This window comes from Lynx canadensis, chromosome X, assembly GCF_007474595.2.
Source record: "Lynx canadensis isolate LIC74 chromosome X, mLynCan4.pri.v2, whole genome shotgun sequence".
In the NCBI taxonomy this organism is placed as follows: Eukaryota; Metazoa; Chordata; class Mammalia; order Carnivora; family Felidae; genus Lynx; species Lynx canadensis.
This window is the reverse complement of record NC_044321.2, coordinates 9945962-9952976: the sequence shown is the minus strand read 5'-3', so window position 1 is coordinate 9952976 and position 7015 is coordinate 9945962. Positions and strand designations below refer to the sequence as shown.

Here is a 7015-nt window from a genome sequence, read left to right as displayed (position 1 = left end):
TTTATATGTTAGAGCACGTTTATCCCTAGCTGCTTTCAGAATTCTCTCTTTATCCTTGTATTTTGCCAGTTTCACTATGATATGTCGAGGAGAAGATCGATTCAAGTTACGTCTGAATGGAGTTCTCTGTGCCTCTTGGATTTCAATGCCTTTTTCCTTCCCCAGATCAGGGAAGTTCTCAGCTATTATTTCTTCAAGTACACCTTCAGCACCTTTCCCTCTCTCTTCCTCCTCTGGAATCCCTATTATACGGATATTGTTGTGTTTCATTGCATCACTTGGTTCTCTAATTCTCCCCTCACGCTCCTGGATTTTTTTATCTCTCTTTTTCTCAGCTTTCTCTTTTTCCATAATTTTATCTTCTGATTCACCTATTCTCTCCCCTGCCTTTTTAATCCGAGCTGTGGTTGCCTCCATTTTATTTTGCAGCTCATTTATAGCATTTTTAAGCTCCTCCTGATCCTTTCTTAGTCCCTTAATCTCTGTAGTAATAGATTCTCTGCTGTCCTCTATACGTTTCTCAAGCCCAGCGATTAATTTTATAAATATTATTTTAAATTCTTGCGCCGTTATATTGCTTAAATCGTTTTTGATTAGTTCATTAGCTGTCGCTACTTCCTGGAGTTTCTTTTGAGAATTCTTCCGTTTCGTCATTTTGGATAGTCCCTGGGGTGGCACGGAACTACAGGGCTCTTCCCCTGTGCTGTCAGGAGTAACTTGCGTTGGTGGGCAGGGCCGCAGTCAGACCCGATGTCTGCCCCCAGCCCACCGCTGGGGCCACAGTCAGACTGGTGTATACCTCCTCTTCCCCCTCTCCCGGGGGCAGGACTCACCGTGGAGCGGGGTGGCCTCTGTCTGGGCTACTTGCACACTGCCAGGCTTGTGGCGCTGCTTCGATGGGATCTGGCGTATTAGCTGGGGTGGATCCGTAAGGTGCACGGGGGCGGGAGGGGCAGGCTCAGCTCGCCTTGCCTTCGGTGGTCCGCTTCGGGAGGGGCCCCTCTTCCGTGGGCCTCTCGTCTACGCCTGGCTCCAGAGAGTCCGTTCTGCTAGTCTTCTGGTGGTTTTCTGGGTTATTTAGGCAGATGTGGGTGGAATCTAAGTGATCAGCAGGACGAGCTGAGGCCAGCGTCCTCCTATGCCGCCATCTTCCCCTCGAACACTAAAAATCACATGTGAAGAGAAAAGGTTGAAAATAAATACACAAAAATTTTAGACAGTGACATTTTCTGAACGGTAAGATTTTAGGTGATTTTTGTTCGTTCTTTTACTCCTTCCTGTATTTTGTATGAGTACGTATTATTTTCACAACCAGAAAAGTGACTAGTCCAATGTAATTTCATGGTAAACATGTATTTATAATATTTGCAAATTGGACACGGCCGGCGGATCAGTCTTCTACCTTCTCTTGGAATCAGAGTATCATACAGGTGTTACAGGACCTGTGGCTTTGCCTTCAGACCAGCAGTCAGAACGAAGTCTGTTACTGAGTCTAAACCAGATGAATCTCCCCTCAAATACGAACGGTTACGTACCCTTGGTCACAGCTATGATGTTCCTACTCAAGTTCTCCCTGTGGGGCCAGCTCAAGAATGACCAAGATTGCGAGTCTGGCATTTTTGCCACGGGAGGGAGTTGGAATGAAGGCAACCTGGGTGGTCTTTTTTTTTTTTTTTTAAATTATTTAAGACTCAGTGGGCCAGCAATTCAGGATCTTAAGTGGCTATATTTCTCGTTAGCAAGAATCAGTACTTCAAGATCATTGTTTTACCTTTTTAAAATTCCACTTTGAAACACTGGAAACAGTGAAAGAGGTCTTCCTGAGAATCAAAGGCTCACTGGGGCACCTGGCTGGCTCAGTCGGTTAAGCGGTTGAGCGTTCCACTCTGGATTTCGGCTGAGGTCATCATCTAGTGGCTCACGGGACTCAGGCTTGTGTCGCGTTCTACGCGGACGGCGCTGATAGCCTGCAGCCTCCTTGGAATTCTCTCTCTCCCTCTTCCTCTGTCCTCCCCACCTAGTGCACGTGTGCAATCTCTCTCTTTCTCCCTCTCTGTGTCAAAAAAGAAAAGAAAAGAAAAAGGCTCAGTGGACAAAGAACAGGCAAGATAACACAGAAAAATAAAAAAATACTTGCCTTCAATGGCTGAACATTTCTCCGAACCGTCTGCCTGAGATCCTGGGATCTGGAGGATGCCTAGCAGCCCACATCACGATAAGGTCTCAAGCTGCTTAATACACTTGAACCCTCCCCACCAGCTTGTTGGCAAGTTGCCTGACAAAGAAAGAACACTCACCTGGCCTGCATTCCACATTCACTTTATATGCATCGCTACCAAAGGGATCGGGATTGAAGTTTGCCACATGTCAGCAAGGTGGTTAATAACAGACAGGCCTACAGTGCCCATGTGGAGGCTGGACAATATTTAACTCAGGCCAGAATTTCTCAACCAAGGGTCAGAGTCTCCAGGAGATTCTGAAGGAATGCATGTCTTTTTATTTACCTCTCATTTCCTTCTTTTTCAGTTTTGATTGTGAAAAAACACACATACCCCAAGACTTAGCATCTTAGCCATTTTTCAGCGAACAGTGAAGTGACAGTAAGTACGTTCATGTTGTTGTGCAACCAATGCCCAGAGTTCTTTGCATCTTGCAAAACAAACTTTGTACCCATTAAACAACTGCCCATTCCTTCCCCCTGCGTGGCCCTTGGCCACCATCACCCTACTGTCTCTGAATGTGACTACAGGCCGCATTGAACTGGAATCATACAGCAGGTGGCCTCTTGTGTCTGGCTCATTTCACTTAGCATAATGTCCTCCAGGCTCACCGGCATGGTAGCACGTGTCCTGGCACGTGTGGTCTATACATGCAGTGGAACCTTATTAAGACTGAATCATATTCCATTGTATGCATAAAGCACATTTTACTTATCTGCTCATCTGCCAGTGGACACATGGGCTGCTTCTACCTTTTGGCCAGCGTGACTAACGGTGCCGGGAACCTGGATGTACCAATCTCTCTTCAAGACCCTGCTTTCGATGCTTTTGGGTAAATACCCAGGAGTGCGATTGCTGGGTCATATGGGAATTCTATTTCCAATTTTTCGAGGAACCGCCATACTGTTTTCCATTCTCCTCTATATTTTTAACAGCATTTACATCCTGTCAAACTTTCTATACCCTCTGTGGGACAATGATGCGGATATAAAGCATTTACTGCCCTAGGATGGTATACTGTGAAAGCAACCGAGATATAAAATTTTGAGAAGTGCCACAAGGAGACAAAGTAAGCTGTGGGTCCAGTTTAGAGTTCCACAGAGCTCATTTAATAAATATCACAGGGGCACCTGGCTGGCTCTGTCAGTAGACCATGAGACTCTTGATCTCGGGGTTTTGTGTTTGAGCCGCACGGTGGGGGTAGAAATGAAATACTACGGATCTCTCCAAGACATTCCCTCATGTTCCCGGCCCTCCAGAGGTTTCCCTCTGCCCTCAGGACGGAGCCCGAGGTCCCCCGCCAGGCGATAAAAAGCCCCCTGCCCCCCCCCCCCCAGCAGCCTCCTCTGAGACCTCAGAACCATTCACAGGCCCCGCCTATTTCACAACTCTGTGCTTCACCTCCGTAGCTCCCTGAGCCTAGCCTGATCCACACCGCGAGCGCTTCTCAGTCCTGCCTATAAACCGGAGTCATCTGGAGAAATTAGCAAAAACAAAGCCGAGGCCAGGGCCCTGTCCCAGACACACTGGATCAAGATCCCTGAAGGTAGGCCTAGGTGCTTTCCCAGCCATCCAGGGGACTCTGAGCTGCTGCCACTGCTCTGTACATGGGCACAGGGCCCTCCCTCAATGGGACCGGCTCAGTTCTGCTGCCATCAGCCCAAAGACAGCTCCTGTCCTGTTCCTGGACTGAATGTACAGAACCGCTCTGGTTGTGGGTTTTGCTGGACGAGCCCCCTCAGGACGTGTTAAAAACACTTGCCGGGCACGGCGGTTGCGATGTTGCAAGTGTCACGATGCCCCGACTGCCCATACTCATTCCCTCCCTTACCTCTCCACGGCAGAAGGCACCCAGTGGGGTTACTGAACAAGTCTACGTGCCGTACGCGCTCCCGTCATCTCAAGCCTCACGACAACCCCGAGACAAGCATGCGGCTTATCTCCATCTTACAGATGAGTGAGACCTGTTCAAAAACTGCAAATATTGGCAGTGGTTTTTCATGGCGTGTATCGCACTGAAAAAATGGTTTATTGTCTGCCTTGCCCACAAGACCATAAAAGAATGATGTCTGTTTCATTCACGGAGAATGCCTGGAAAACACTTGGCCAGTGCTTTACTATTTCTCAACAAACAGGGTTTTTATTAAAGGAGAAAAGAGCACCCAGGCTGCGCCCTCTCCTCTCTGCTTGTGCGCTCCCTTCTATGGAACCGCTTGCTTGTACCCACTTCCCCCAAGCCCAGTGCCTCTCAGCTGCTTCCACAGGAGACCCAACGTCACCTCAATTCTAGTTTAAAAAGTCATATAAAAGAAAAAAAACAAATGCAGCAGCACGGTGCCCACTAGGGGCTAATCGAATAGACTCCCAGTGTCAAGCATTTGGGGATAAGGAGGGTCAGGAGGGTGCAATTTCTAGAAGGGAGGGGTGTTGAGCACATCTGGCATGTCTCTTGACGATTTTGTGCCTCGATTTCCTCATCTCCAAAATCAAGGAAATCCCACATCCTAGGATTAATACGGGAAATAAATGACACAGTCCTTATAAAGTCCTTAGAACCGTGCCTGTGACACAGTAGGCCTGACAATTAACACAGGACTCTAATTAAAAAGCTCACATGACATGTATCTACCATAGCAGGCATTGTTTTGCAGCAAGGGGTCAGCAAATCTTTTTCTGTAAAAGGCCAGATAGGAAATATTTTAGGCTGTGCAGGCCATCCAATCTCTGTATGAACTCCTCAACTCTGCCGCAGACAATACATAAAAGAATGAGTAAGGCTTTGCTCCAACAAATCTTTTTTTTCAAAGACAGGCAGGCTGGATTTAGCTGCAGGCCACAGTTTGCTGACCCCTTTCTAAAGCAGTACTGTCCGATAGTAATATAATGCAAGCCACAGATAGAATTAAAAATTTTCTAGTAACCACTTTAAAAAATAAACAGGTGCTCCTCATCTATTTTTTAAAATGGTTACACAAAATAATTAAAACTACAAAATAGGGGCACCTGGGTGGCTCAGTCGGTTAAGCGTCCGACTTCGGCTCAAGTCATGATCTCTCGGTCTGTGAGCTGGAGCCCCACATTGGGTTCTGTGCTGACAGCCTGGAACCTGCTTAGGAGTCTGTGAATCCCTCTGTCTCTGCCCCTCCCCCACTCGAACTCTCTCTCTAAAATAAACATTAAAAAAAATTTTTTTAAATACACAGACGAAATTAGTAACATTTTGCCTCACCAGTGTATCCAAAAACACTGCTATTTCAACATGTAATTGGTAAAAACAAATGATGGATATTTTAATTCTTTTTCATACTAGCTCTCCCAAATTCGCTGTTTTACACTACCACACATCTCAATTAGGACTGGGAACATATCAAGTGCTCATTATCCTATGTAGCTAGTGGCTACCATAGTGAACAACACAGTTCTAGAGCATATGCTAATATAGATAATGCCAACATACACACCTATAACTCCTACCTTCTGAATACGTATCGATAAGAGTTTATATAGGGCCGGCCAATAGTTGGTCCCATACATCTGTTGACTAGGTGCATAAAAAAGCTTGTAAATGTTAACTAACATTTACATGGGCAAGGTGCCCACATCTGCACATTTCTGGCCTAAACCCCGGGGAGAGGGGAGATTAAAGACAATTTCCAAAAGCCGGTAGGTAACAAATCAGCAGTAACTCAATTCTGTTTAAGTCTTTAGACCTAACATCTAGAGAAGAATTCTGTTTCTAGCCATAACCCACATACACAGGGAGCCCCTTCCTCTATGGAGAGAACTGAAGCCAAATATTTGGTAGGGGCGTCGCAGTTTCGGAACAGCCACTCAACACTGCGCTAGCGCCCTTTATCACGTTGGGATGATCCCTAGCACGGGTGCAGCGAGGGGAAGGGACCAGCCCGAAGACCCGCTGTGGCCCGGGTTCGGGGTTCGGGGTCCGGGGGGTGGAGCGGGGCGACAAGCAGAGCCGGCTGCAAGCCGTCCCAGTGTGCCAGCCTGGCACCCAGCACAGAAGCGGCGGCGGCCCCGAGAGATCTGCCCACCCCGGCGACTTCGGGGGGGGGGAGGGGGAGGAAAGGACAGGATAGGGCCTACCCGACCCAGGACGCACCGAGGGCCCACCCCCACCCCGAGCAGTCGCCGGCTTCTCTGAGCACCGGCGTGCAGACACCCCGGCGAACCTAGAGCTTTGCTCACCGAGAAACCGTGAAATTCCGGACACCTCCGCGCTCAGAGACAGCAACCGCACACCTCCGCTCCCAGAGAGAGCTTCCGGACACCTCCGCGCCCAGAGCTTCCGGTACGCGGGCGGGACCACCAAGGCTCAACCAATCCAAGCTCGCAGACTTAGAGACCACCGCCCCTGCCCCTAGCGCCTGCGTGCTAGGTGAATGGCGCCTGCGCAGAGCGACCCGCGGCTGTGAAGCCGCGCCCCCCGCCCCCTACCGGAGGGCTGATTTGCCTGGGCGACTGTGGGGTAGCGGGGCCTGGATTGAAAGAAACGAGCCCCAGTGATGTTTTTCAGCAGCAACGTTGGTTGAAGTACTCTGCAACGCACGCTTTCCGCTTCCATTCAAGGCATTGCTGAGCTAAATGTTCACAGAACTTTGGCCAAACGTGCGATTTATTTAATGCAGTAATTAATACAAGTATTTATTGCACCCTCTAGCATACATCAGTTGATATGAAAGTAGTAAACGTTCATTAAGCAGCCGTGGGTGTATCCTGCACTTCTCACCTGTACACATTCTTTCCCTGCAAGGGTCCAATAAAATCAAAGTGATGGTAAA

At 48.3% G+C, this 7015-nt stretch overlaps 2 long non-coding RNA genes across 2 annotated transcripts; one reads left to right on the top strand and one right to left on the bottom strand.

Moving 5' to 3' along the window:
* Positions 1-1123: 1123 nt before the first annotated feature.
* LOC115507308 lies at positions 1124-6520 on the bottom strand. Its single transcript, XR_003966605.1, has 3 exons — positions 6423-6520; positions 1772-2053; positions 1124-1162 (listed from the first exon to the last, which is right to left on the bottom strand). It is a non-coding gene; the product is annotated as an uncharacterized LOC115507308 (long non-coding RNA).
* LOC115507309 lies at positions 2344-4381 on the top strand. Its single transcript, XR_003966606.1, has 3 exons — positions 2344-2600; positions 3629-3765; positions 4064-4381. It is a non-coding gene; the product is annotated as an uncharacterized LOC115507309 (long non-coding RNA).
* Positions 6521-7015: the final 495 nt, after the last annotated feature.